The sequence below is a fragment of the Corylus avellana genome, chromosome ca3 (genome assembly GCF_901000735.1).
Source record: "Corylus avellana chromosome ca3, CavTom2PMs-1.0".
Classification (NCBI taxonomy): domain Eukaryota; kingdom Viridiplantae; phylum Streptophyta; class Magnoliopsida; order Fagales; family Betulaceae; genus Corylus; species Corylus avellana.
Window position 1 is genome coordinate 19550075 of NC_081543.1, and position 12603 is coordinate 19562677.

General features: G+C 37.9%; 1 pseudogene; it reads right to left on the reverse strand.

Annotated features, from left to right (window-relative positions):
- Positions 1–255: 255 nt before the first annotated feature.
- LOC132175808 (pentatricopeptide repeat-containing protein At1g20230-like) lies at positions 256–2866 on the reverse strand (annotated as a pseudogene).
- Between the last annotated feature and the right edge of the window lie 9737 nt (positions 2867–12603).

Below are 12603 nucleotides of genomic sequence, written 5' to 3' on the forward strand. Positions count from 1 at the left end.
CACTCCAAAAATGATTATTGCACTTAATTTTCTCAGCTTGCTTGGTTGCATTGTTGCAGTATATTCAATTGCGACTGGTTAGCATTAGCAGCAGCAACCCATGAGTCAGAGAGTTAAGTATATAATTAATATCCCAAAAAAACAAAAAAAAAAAGAACATTCAAAGTCAAAATTGAACACACCTGAGAATAATTCAGATTTTTTGCATTGTCCCATTTTTTGCGGTATACTAATCCCAATGGGGTGATATATACAATAGTAATCCATGCATCATGGCTATCTAAAAGTTAAGTACATTCATAAATTAATTTAGTTCAAGAAAACATCAAAAATAAAATTTCACTAACATAAATAATGTCCACATCTTGCTTTACACCATAAAACCTCTCAAGTCTAGTAAACTGAGAAGTGAAATATCCTCTCTCGGTTCAAATGAATGCCACAGAGGTTCAGGATTTGCGTGGCACCTGGGCAGTGTCTTAGACAACCAGCTCTTCCCCAGCTACCTTACAAGCCAAGTGATCCCCACATCTGAACTCATCATCTAATTAAGGATCTCTAACTGTTAGGGTATATTCAGATCAGGATGAATAGCAGTCCCCAGTGCTTTCCCATAGTTATTACTCTAATAAATAAATTGATTCTATCCTCTGCACCTGCACCTCCTGGATAGCATTGCGTAAACTGGTTTTTATTTTTACTAGGATTTCATCCTATAAGGTGGATTTGGAAAGTCACCAAAAATTTATGACAAGAACAATTCCCAGCCCTGAAATGGTGGAGTCTGGAGGGATCTTTGACAATGATATGCACACCAACAATCTTGGTCTGAATTTAATGGCATTATGGCAGTCCCCAAAGATCCGTAATTTCTATATAACCCAAATCAAATTGAGTATCCCAAAATCAACTGCAAAATTCTCACTGCAGTCACAATGTATCCCCTCTTTCTCCTCTTGATCCACATCTTTCAGAACAAATTCAGCACTGGAAACTCTTTGACCCAATTCATCTAAAAATTTGTACATCTTATCACAGTGTTCATTCTTCTTACCACCAACAGTAGAAAAGTAGAAACTATTCCTCACCTAAACCCAACTGCAGCCGGGTTCTTTTGTAATTCCTCTATCTCTCATCAATTTTCTAATCTCTGAGGCTTCATCCCATAGTTTGGCAGTGGCAAAAATATTGGATAACAATACATAGTTTCCAGGATTATCAGGTTCAATCACAAAAAGCCGCTTCGCTGCAATTTTTGCTAACTCCACATTCTTATGTACTCTACATGCACCAAGCAATGCTCCCCAAGCACCAGCAGTTGGTTCTATGGGCATTTTCTGTATAAACTCATATGCCTCTTTTAGGAGACCAGCACGGCTAAGTACATCAACCATGCAGGAGTAGTGATCCCTGTCAGGTTCTATTGAGTAATCCCTACTCATTGATTCAAAAATTAAGAGGGCATTGTCAACAAGTAGTGAATGACTACAACCAGACAAAACACCAGAAAAAGTAACAGAATTGGGCTTGGCTCCTGAGTCCAACATTTTCTGAAAGAGCAACAAGGCTTCTTCTCCTTTCCCATGCATGGAGTTTGCAATGATAATTGTGTTCCAAGCAACAGTATCCTTTTTAGGCATCAAACTGAAGACCCTTCGTGATAGTTCCAAGTCACCACATTTAGCATACATGAAAACAACAGCTGTTGTGGTCGTCAAGTCCTCAATAAACCAATGTTTAAAGATATAACCATGAATCTCCTTGCCAGTTCTCAAGCTTTCCAAACTTGCGCAAGCCGGTAAGACAGTGGTAATTGTTATCTGATTAGGTTTGAAACCCATATCTTGCATCTGTCCAAGCATCTCCAAGGCCCATTTAGTGCGTCCATTTTGTATGCACCCGCCAATGACAGCATTCCATGAAGCATCATTTAATTTAACACCTTCATTTCTCAGATGATAAAATAAATCAAGACCCTTCTCACATTCTTTATTTGAGAAGTATGCTGTTAAAATTACATTCCACAACACACTATCTCGTTGAGACATGTTATCAAATACCAATTGGGCTTGCCTTATGCTTAGACAACTAGCATACATGCTAACAAGCGCACTACAGACAAATAAATTCTCCCCCATTCCATGCTTCACTACAAACCCATGAATCTCTCGTCCTAAATTCAAAGTTCTGAGTTCAGAGCACGCAGGCAGAATTGAAGACACCGTCACCACATTGGGTCTCACCCCATCTAGCACCATCTCACGAAATTCCTCCAACCCTTTTCTAGGTAGATGACAAGTAACATAACAAGACGACAACGAGGTCCAAGAAATCACATCTTTTACCCGCATATCATCAAAAACCCGTCTTGCATCTTCAACATACTTGCACTTGGCATACATATCAATCAACGCATTACCCAACAAAGTATCCGAGTGAAACCCGAAGCGAATCGCATCATGGTGAACCTCTTTGGCTTTCACAATGTCACCCAAAGTGGCGCATGCCTTAGCAACCGATAGGAGTACTAGTTTATCGGGATTGATTTCTCGTGCTCGCAATGTAGTGTAAAGCTTTATAGCGTCCCAAGGAAACCCATGTTGTGTGTAAGCTGAAATTAAGATAGTCCACGTACGTAGGTCTGGTTCACGAATTTTATCGAACAGGTGGCGTGCGCGTTGTAAATCACCAGAATAGCACGAAGCCTTGATGAGCTTAAAGCCTAGGAGAGGGGGAAGGTTAGTGGGCAGCTTTGGAGTCATGGGATTTTGAGGTTTTAGTGCCTCTTGCGCTTTTCATGTACAAAGCTTGGGAGTTTCTTACAGTCAGAAAGAGGGAAAACAAGCGAATGGTAACCGAACGAGAAGAAGAAACGACACCGCTTAGAGCGCAAAAGAAAAACTCCACGCGTTCGAAGGGAATAAACATTTAAGTAAGTACAAAAAAATAAACATTTAAAAAAATTTAGTTAAAAAATAAGTTTTTTTTATTTTAACTATTCATTTTCCAAAACACTTATATCATGCCTATTACTTTAGTTATTTATTTTCACTATTTTATTTAAAATATTATTTCTTTTTATTTATTTTCACTATTCCTAAAAAGAAAATATAATCAAATTGAATTTTTTATTAATTTAAATTATGCATTGTTGAGCTATATTACTTAATAAATTTGTTGGGCACTATAACAACTAGTTAAATCTCTAGCCAAAGTAGCTTGCCATATGGGAAAACTCTATTTTGGTATTTTTTACTACAGGCCTAACCAAAATAAATTTTTAGTTATTTGAGTAGCCCAATGTGACTGCTCTAAAATGTTTGATTTTCCTTGGGGCTGTATGCCGATTTGTTTGATTTTAGGATAAATACACGTATCCTCTTCAAATTAATATATTAATTGTGGGGCCAAATCTGAAATTGCTATTTGAGAACAGTTTTTAGTTTAAGAACTGAAACAAGTTTCTAATTTTTTTCCAATACCCTAAATTTTCATTTGTTTTCATAGTTTACCTAGGAGACTAGACCGAGACTTGTGAAATCGGCATACAGCCCCAAGGAAATTTTATTAAAATTTTTTTTTTTTAGAGAAATGTTAGAAAACATAGGCTTATTCTATTTTGTTGTTGTGACATTGCCAATCGCCATTGTTAAAAAATTCAAAGTCTGATTGACAGTATCACATCAACAAACTAAAATAAAAATGAAATAAAAGTATGATGTATAACATTTATTGTATTTTTATAGTTGCATTATGTAAACTAAAATAGACAAAACTGGAAAGGAAGGTTGTTGGTTGATGTAATAATTCAACCCAATGACACACAATATTGTCTGCTTTTGGCTCCCTCAAATCAGACTTCCCAGGAGGTCATCCATCCTGGTATTACTCTCGTAGAAGCACACTTAACTGCGGAGTTCTGATGGGTTTATAACCATCATGACTTTAAAACGCGTTGTTGTCATTAAGGGTGTAAGTATACATATAAGCACATTCCCATCTCCATACCTAGGCGATGTGGGACGTCACAATGATTTATCCCCACTTTTTAAATTGTTTAGCCTTGGCTTAGGTACGTAACTTAGTTAGAAGGTTAATTTGGACTATAAATCGTTACTCTAAGTGACCCAAATATTTAATTAAGTTTAGGTAGCTTAGTTAGAGGGTTAATTTGGACTTTGGGTCAATAGGGACAGCTAGAAGGGCATTTTGGAAATTTTGAACTTTCGGACTGGACATACGCTAGGGCTGCGGGATGTACGCTCTTGTCTGTAATTGAGGACGTACGCGGGGGGGACCACCGTACGTACGCCCTTGTTTTTAGTGCAGACGTACGAATGGGGACCACTAGACGTACGCTGACAATAGTAATCCGTATTCTGCAAATAGTACACAGACATACGCTCTTATAGTACAGGATGTACTCTACTTTTTGAATTGACCATTGGATAATACCTATACGTACGATGCAACCTTTGGATCGTTGGCTGAATAGTACGCAAACGTACGCCCCAATAGTACCGGATGTCCTCTACTTTTTCGAAGAGTTGGTAGCGCCCTCAACTTTTCGTCACCTATAAATACTCCCTACCCCTCACCCTTTTCTCGTTCAAACTCGCCCCCAGGCTACCAGAAGCCCTTTTGTGGAGAAGGAGAGGTATTTTTTTGAAGGTTGCTTCTAGGAGGTAACTCTCTGCGCTTAACTTTTCTTTCTAAGTCGTTATGCTCTTTAATACTTTCTAGAGTAGCTTAGACGTTGGTTTGAAACTTTAGACATGTTTTACCATTGATCTTGTTTAGAGTTGGGCTTAGCATTACATTGTGTTTTCTATTGCATGGCGACCTTATTTTGAGCTAGATAGTCTTAAAGAGCATTTTAGTAGCCTTAGAAATCGATTTGGGAGGATAGGAGGACAGTTGAACCAAATGAGGTTCCTAAAACTCTCTGAGTGGACGCACGGCCACGAGACCGGACGTAAGAGCCTTCTGGGCAGACATACGGCCACGGACCCGGACGTATGGTCAAAAGTGTTTCAGGGAACGCCACTTTGGCTAGTCATCCGATAGCCTATGTTTTCATGTTCTAGGTTCATTTTAGTTGGATTAGAACTGATGATAGGTCTTTTCTTAGTATTTGAGGTTATGAAGCCTCAAGGAAATTTTATGGAGGAGCCTTACGACCCGGGTGAGTACAAACTCACATGGATGCTTATTGTTACTTTTTCCTGCATTGCACGTCAATTTTATATATATCAAATATGCATATTTTGCAACTCTCATGAAATACATTTTGGAACTACCGTGAACTTTCTTTTATGAAAACGTGTGTTGATTAATAAGATAACAATGAGGCTTATAAAGCTATGTATGTAAAAGACTGATAAGACTAATTGCATCGTATGACATGATATACCGGTACGTGCAGTATAATGGTCATGGGCTTACTATACAAGTTAACTTTATGGTCAAATGTGTGTGTGTGTGTAGGTTTTGGATCCAATGGTTTCGTAACCAAGGTGCAGCCATTCCCTAATGGATGGTCACTATAGGACGAACATCATTAATGGTGTGAGCCACCCTAGGTTGGACTCGGTCGTATCACTAATGTTATGTACAGTAGCTTACAATAGCTAGGGCACTAGCTTTGTATTACAGGTCCCTTGGGATAGCGTCAATCCTGCTGAGAAGGGGTAATATTTTGGGTAGACTATACGGTTGAACTATTACTGTTATTCTATATTATAATTATATATTATATCTATATCACATTTATGATAAACTGTCATCTCATAATATTGCATGTGCTTTATAAACAATTGAGTTCACCATTTAATGACGGGTACGTCATGTGCATTTATACTCACTAAGTTGTCAGACTTACCCTTGTATTATTTCTCTTTTCTTCTCCATATGTACAATTATACTGTTATAGATTGTTTAGTAGAAAATGGATACCGCAAAGCATCCGGTTACCTTAGAGGATTCGATCCGGGAGATGCTTAAGGACTTATTGCAAGCTTAGGCGAGTACTCATAGTAACTAGTACTTCTGAGTTATGCTGTAGACTTAAGAGCTTGAAGCATGCTTGCATATTAAGGTGTAGCATAGATCTCTTGTAATGATGATGTGGATGGTATGATTTTAGCTACTTTGATGTTCCTTGGTAGACGCTCTGGTTGTAATGATTAATGTTTATAGAATCTTGATGTTTCCGCTGTTTAGTATCCTCTATTTTCGAGGAGTAGAGGTCCTTGAGTCTTGTTTTGTGAAGGATAAGGTTGGAAGACGAACCGTGGAATTAATTACAAGTTAATTAATTTTCGGGCCATTACAGTTGGTATTAGAGCAGTTGCTCTTTGGACCATAGGAATTGATCGATTAGGTATTCAATCTAGATTTATCAGAGCTTTTGGCTTAGCAGACTCTAGGAACTGATCTATTAGGTGCTAGGAGATAATCTACCAGAGCATAGGATGGATTCAATATATAGAAGGGATACAGAGGTTTGAATCTTGACGATCTTGAGGATGTTGGACTTGAGAATTTTAGGAATTTGATATGGTATTGAAGTCAGGGTTAGGACCGCTTTGATGATGTAACTTTGGAGACTAGGTATGATTTGCACTAAGATAGTTACTTACGGTCTTAAGCTTAGATCTGCATTAGTACTTTGGATAAGGTGGTAGTAGTTTAGGCCCTTAGTAAGAATAGGTTTGCGATTAGGTTTGACATTTTGAGCGAGACGTGACGTAGCGCTTTGAAGTAGGGCTCTATGATCATTGTGACTGCAAAGATGTCATTGCACGATGGCATTGGGAGCAACAATGGTAAGGGACCATCCTAGCTCAATGAAAAGACAAGGAACGTTCTGGACACAACACAAGCTTTAGAAATTGTGGCAAGTCTTCTCGCAGAGGCTTTGGTCAATGTACGTGGAGAAGGGACTCCAAGTGGAATCAAGGGTTGCTCTTTTCAAGGAGTTTTATGAGCATCTTTTCCCGAAGTTTAAGGGGAACCTAAACTCTAGAGTGGCGAAGGATTGTCTTACGAACTTGGAGGAACTGCTACGAGTTATGGACTACACTGAGGAGCAAAGAGTCAAGTACGCAACCTACAAGTTCTCTAGAAAAGCAAGGCGATGGTGGTACGCTAAGAGGAACTCGCTAGTGATGGAATTAGGAAGCGAGGAGATATTCATAATTTACCACAGAAAGCTAGGATCATCTAATTGTGTATATATATAATTAAAAAAAAAAAAAATTGAACACACCTGACGGGCAAGTGAGAGAGCATGATACTGCATCCGAGGGCTATGGCCAAGGTTCCTGAGTACCACCACGCACGCCCTCCCTCTCCGTTTGATCTTCTTCTCCTTTTTTGCCTTCAAAATCGCCCATTATAATTACATCAAAATAAGAAAAAGAAAACTATTCAGGGCTTGAACTCATAAATTCCTAAAATGTAGTTTGAATTCCACTCAACTCAAGAAAATAAATGGAGGAATGCGAGCTTACCAGCCATTACAGAGAATCCCCTGAAATCACAACTTACATGGTACATGGACTCTCGCTGTCTTGCTCTCCAACTTTTTATTCACCCAATAACCAAATTGGAAACGTCAAAAGAGCTGTGGAAAGTGGGTCAAATACCAATTCATGGCATTCTTATTTGGGCTTCGATTTCCTGCGACCCGGGACTAGCCTATGATAAAAAGATTATAAATATTCATTTGTAAAAATTTATTGAGGTTTTTTTTTTTTTTTTTTTTTTTTTTAACATGTCCGCACAAAGGGATAGAAAAGAAAAATATGATTTGAACTAATATCCTCCGTTTCATGAGGTGTGGTCTCCAACCTTAAAAATTCATTTAAGATTAATTTTAAAGCTTATTTGGAATTACGTTGATAAGCTTAACAGTTGTTTAATTGTTTGGTAACTACACTTTAAACGCTTTTTGACTATTACTCTTGGTAACAAAACTAAAAAAATGTTTTTAGTTGCAAAAATGACATGCAATGTTTTTGTTTTTCCATTTTATATCAAAATGGTCAATGTGAACTTTTTTAATGGTTTAATTTTGTACGTTCTAGCAATTTTTTTGAGCAATCTTGTGTGAAGATGTAGCAGAGAGAAACCATAAGCAAGTAGTCCAGTAATTCACTTGGCCATATATGTGTCAAACAACATATTGCGCTAATGTATGTACTTTCATCACCACTCTTACTTGACTATCATCTATTATCAAAAGTTAGGACTACCATCAAGGATCAAGGGTGGTAGTTCAATGACTCAAAGAAATTATCAAGTGGTCAGAGAATGTACTAGGGCGTGAGTTCAAATTTCCGAAATGGAGAATCTCCACACATGCTTAATTAGTATTAGCCGCCTTAAATTATCATTAATTAATGCCTTGGTGGGGACTGGGTCAGGCTATGGCTCAGTCGGACTTGAGGGAGCGCTTGTAGTTCCTACCGTCTAAGCCCCTCATGTGCACCTCCCAGCAAATAGGTGTTACTATAGTCATGTCTGGCTAAGATAGCCACAATTGGTCTCCTTGACTTACCCATTATGCCCAGGAAAAAAAAAAAAAAGGTTAGGACCACAGAAGCATGTTCAAATAGAAAGTATACACGCCTTTGGAACAACCTAGAACATTCACAAATGTTTTTGTGATTATGGGCAACGAAAAAAAGAAAAAACTTCACTTTATCTCTCTAAATTGTCATCACTTTTGTAATGTCCCCCTTAAAGTCCAATTTCTCTCAAGTTAGTGTATCCATCTTTCACGTTTTTTCAATCTCACCCCTTCGTTAACTTTTCTGTTTACTTTTCCCAAAATGCCCCCATTTGTTTTAGGAAAAAAAGTTGCAAAGATTAAGGCGATGGTCCGAATTTAACGTTATTTGCAAAAATACCAATGCCTCAATCTTTGCAAAAAAAATTAAAATATCTTTTCTAAAAAAAAAGGGGGGAATTTTGAGAATTTTGTTGGGATTTAACGAAAAATCCTAACCGATGGGACATTGAAAAAGAATTAAAAGTTCGATACACTAAATTGAGGGTTTTTGAACTTTAGGAGAACATTCCAAAAGAGTAACAATTCGGGGGTAAGTGAAGTTTCCAATATATATATATAGGGGTAACTTCACTTAACCCCTGAAATTATGCGTTTTTTGCAAACACCCCTCCAAAGTTTAAAATCAATCACTTTAGTATATCGAACTTTAATTTTGTTCCACTTACCCCCTTCTGTTAAGATTTTTTGTGAAATCCTAACGGAGGTCATCTCATGTGCCGCGCATGTGATTTATTTTTGTTGATATACTTGTTATACCCCTGCCCATTCAGATAGAACCTTACGAAAACACTCTTGAAATTATTTTGCCAAAATCGCACTTACGAAAGCTGTCGTTTACAAATAAAGTCTACCATATTTTCTCTTACCATATGTGCAGAGCCTAGTAGCAAGCCTCGAACATGTTTGTCCTATAGTTGAGCATCGTACATGTATGAGACACTTGTATGCAAATTTTAGAATTGTTGCTCACCAGGGGATACTACTGAAGGAACTGCTTTGGACTGCTGCCTCATCTTATACTCATACATATTTCCATAGTGCGATGGAAGAGATGAAGAAAATTAGTGAGCCTGCTTACAATTATCTTGCAAAGATTGATCCCAGTACTTGGATTAGTGGATGGTTCAACACCATGGCGAAGTCTAACTTGGTATACAACAATTGTAGTGAGTGTTTCAACTCATGGGTCTTGAAGTACCGTCACTTGACAATACTGTCAATGTTGGAAGGGATTAGGAATAAGTTAATGCGGAGGTATGTTCGGAAAAGGGAGTTGATTGCTGTAATGGAGGGTAGTTTAGGACCAAAAATAATGGCAAAGTTGGAAAAGGAAGAGGATGGTGTCAGCCGTTGTTAGTGCACATATGCCGGCGATGGCATTTTTGAGGTCGAATGTCTTGGCAAACGATTTGCAGTCAGTGTTGATGGCATAACATGTGGGTGTAGGAAATGAGATGCACTAGTACACCATGCAATCATGCCATCTCAGCCATCTTATACTATGGTGGAAATCCAATAGACTTTCTTAGTGATTACTATAGCAAGGAGAAGTACTTGAAAACATATCAACCCATCATCTATCCCGTGCCCAATGAGGAGCAATGGCCTAAGAGCAATTAACTATTATTGAACCACCAAAGGCAATGGTAGGTCGTGGGAGACCTAGAAAGATAAGACAGAGAGAGGTTGAGGAGCCAAGAAATCCCAACATAATAAGGAAGGAGGCAACAAGAACCAATGTGGGCGATGTAAGAAATGGGGTCACAACAAGAGAACATGCCTTGCAAGGTAGAGGCAAGATGAAAGATCCACTGCAGGAATTGATTGGAATCTTGATATAGTAAGTTAGAACTAATCTCTTGTCAATGTTTTGTTAAATTATGTTAATTTAATTCTTTTAATTTTAGTCCTTCATTGATAGTTTTTTATTATGTTATTTTCTGGTTGGATCAGTAGAAGTAAAAGACAAAGGGGAGGTAAAACAACCAGTACTGGAAGAAAATGGCAGAGAGGAGGTAAAACAACCAATATTGGTACTGGACATGATACAACTCAAACAACCCAATCAAGCGTGGTGAGCTAGATTGCACAACCGTCTGCTTTCCAACCAACTGGCCAATCCAATGTATGTGTTTGTTATTAATTGTATGTGCTGATTTTGAATTGATTATCTTATAGCTGATTTTAATGATTTTTTTTTTTTTTTTTTTTTTTTTTTTTAAATCTGCAGGCAGGTTGTGCAGTTAGAACCAGGAAGAAGAAATTATTGGGGTTAGCCACAAGATCAAGAGCTGCTGGTGGATTGAGGGCAGATGCTGGTAGTGTTAGGGGGTCTAACTGTAAGGGCAAGCTAGTAATTGATAATGGAAAATACAGTTTACTCTCCTGAAGTTTCAGGGATTTTTCAATTTGAACCCCAAAATTTAAAAATTGGCAATGTACCCCCTAAAGTTTCAAACATTTTCAATTTAAACCCTCCGTTAAATTTTTCCGTTTAAATGGATGGAACTCGCCCCACATGCTTCTCACATGACATATTAACCCATTATCTTCCAATTTTTCCCTCAATCTAACCTAATGGCTTTACGTGATTACCCTTCCCCTTTTGAACCCCACCCACACACGTGTTGCTCCTCATCTTTTTAACTCCAACAAACCCACACACCTCACACCTAAAGCACGACAACGTGAAGAGAGTTCCAGAACTCTCGTGCTCCTAACCCAGCGACCGCAACGAACTCGTGGAGATTTCTTTGCCATTTCCCCTCTTCGACACACAGATGACAACAATTAGCTTTCTTAGGAGGTATGCCCCAATTTCAGAATATAAGATCATCTACTGTTTTAGGGTTTTGTGTAAAATGAGGTGTTTTGTGTAAAATTAGGGGTTTTGTGGGAATATTGTTTAGAGTTCCTTTTCTTTAGGGAAATATTATTTGCCTCTTGTTTCTTCTTCTTTATTAGGGTTTAGCCTCTAATAAACATTACGTTTTTCATGCTGCAACAATTAATTGATGAGTTAACTGTGTAGTGAACAGTTGTAAGGACTTGTAGCTTGGTTGGCTGTCGTTATTTTCTGTGGTCTAAGGTAGTAGTTAATAAAGTGCTATGTAATTAATTAAAGAAGGAGAGGAGCAGACAAAGCTCGTCAGTATAAGCCCGAAGCTCAGCCTGAAATACGCTTCCTCAACTCATCTCCTTCTCTAATTATTTTGCCAAAAAAGAATAGTGTAGGTTTCAGAATACCTTAGTCACATGCATGCATTATTACCCCTTGAGTTCGACTATATGATGGTAGTTTGGTTGCTTTGAAATGTGATCAACAATAAAACAAATGTGCAAGTGGACTAATTATGTATTACTGTATCATGTAAAATGGATACCTCAAATGAAGGTGCAAGCTTTTTTGGTTCAGCTCATAGCAGTTCTTCATCTGTGGTGCAGCACGGTTGCTTCTGCGAGCGGCCAACTATTGTCAAAACTGCCAACACTAAGAAAAACTTTGGAAGGAGGTTTGTCAGTTGCGAAAACTGGAAGGCAAGTACTTGATATTTTATGTAATCAGTATATGAACCATCATTGTTTACTGCTTTTGTTTAGTTTATTTAATTAATTTCGGTTGGTAATTGTTAGTTGTAATGTGTTTTGTAGATTAACCAAGACTGTGGATTCTTTGAATGGCTTGATCCTAAAATGTGTTCCTTTGGTAAGAAGGTGATACATTGTTTGCATCAAAGGCATAAATATTTGGAGGCTCAAGCGAAACAATATGAAACATTGGTTGAAGTTGAAGTTGGGAAGGTGAAAGCAAAAAATGAGAAAACAACTGCACAGCTAAAGGCAGAAATGGAGAGTGAAGCTCGGCATATGAAGGAACAATTGCTGAATGAGATATCCCAGTATTGTAAACAAATCGAGATTGTGGACATAAATATGAATGCAATGAAGAAGAATTACTATACAATCATTGTATGTTCATGGATCATAATGATGTTCCCACTATTCATGTTCTTCTTTGGATACAT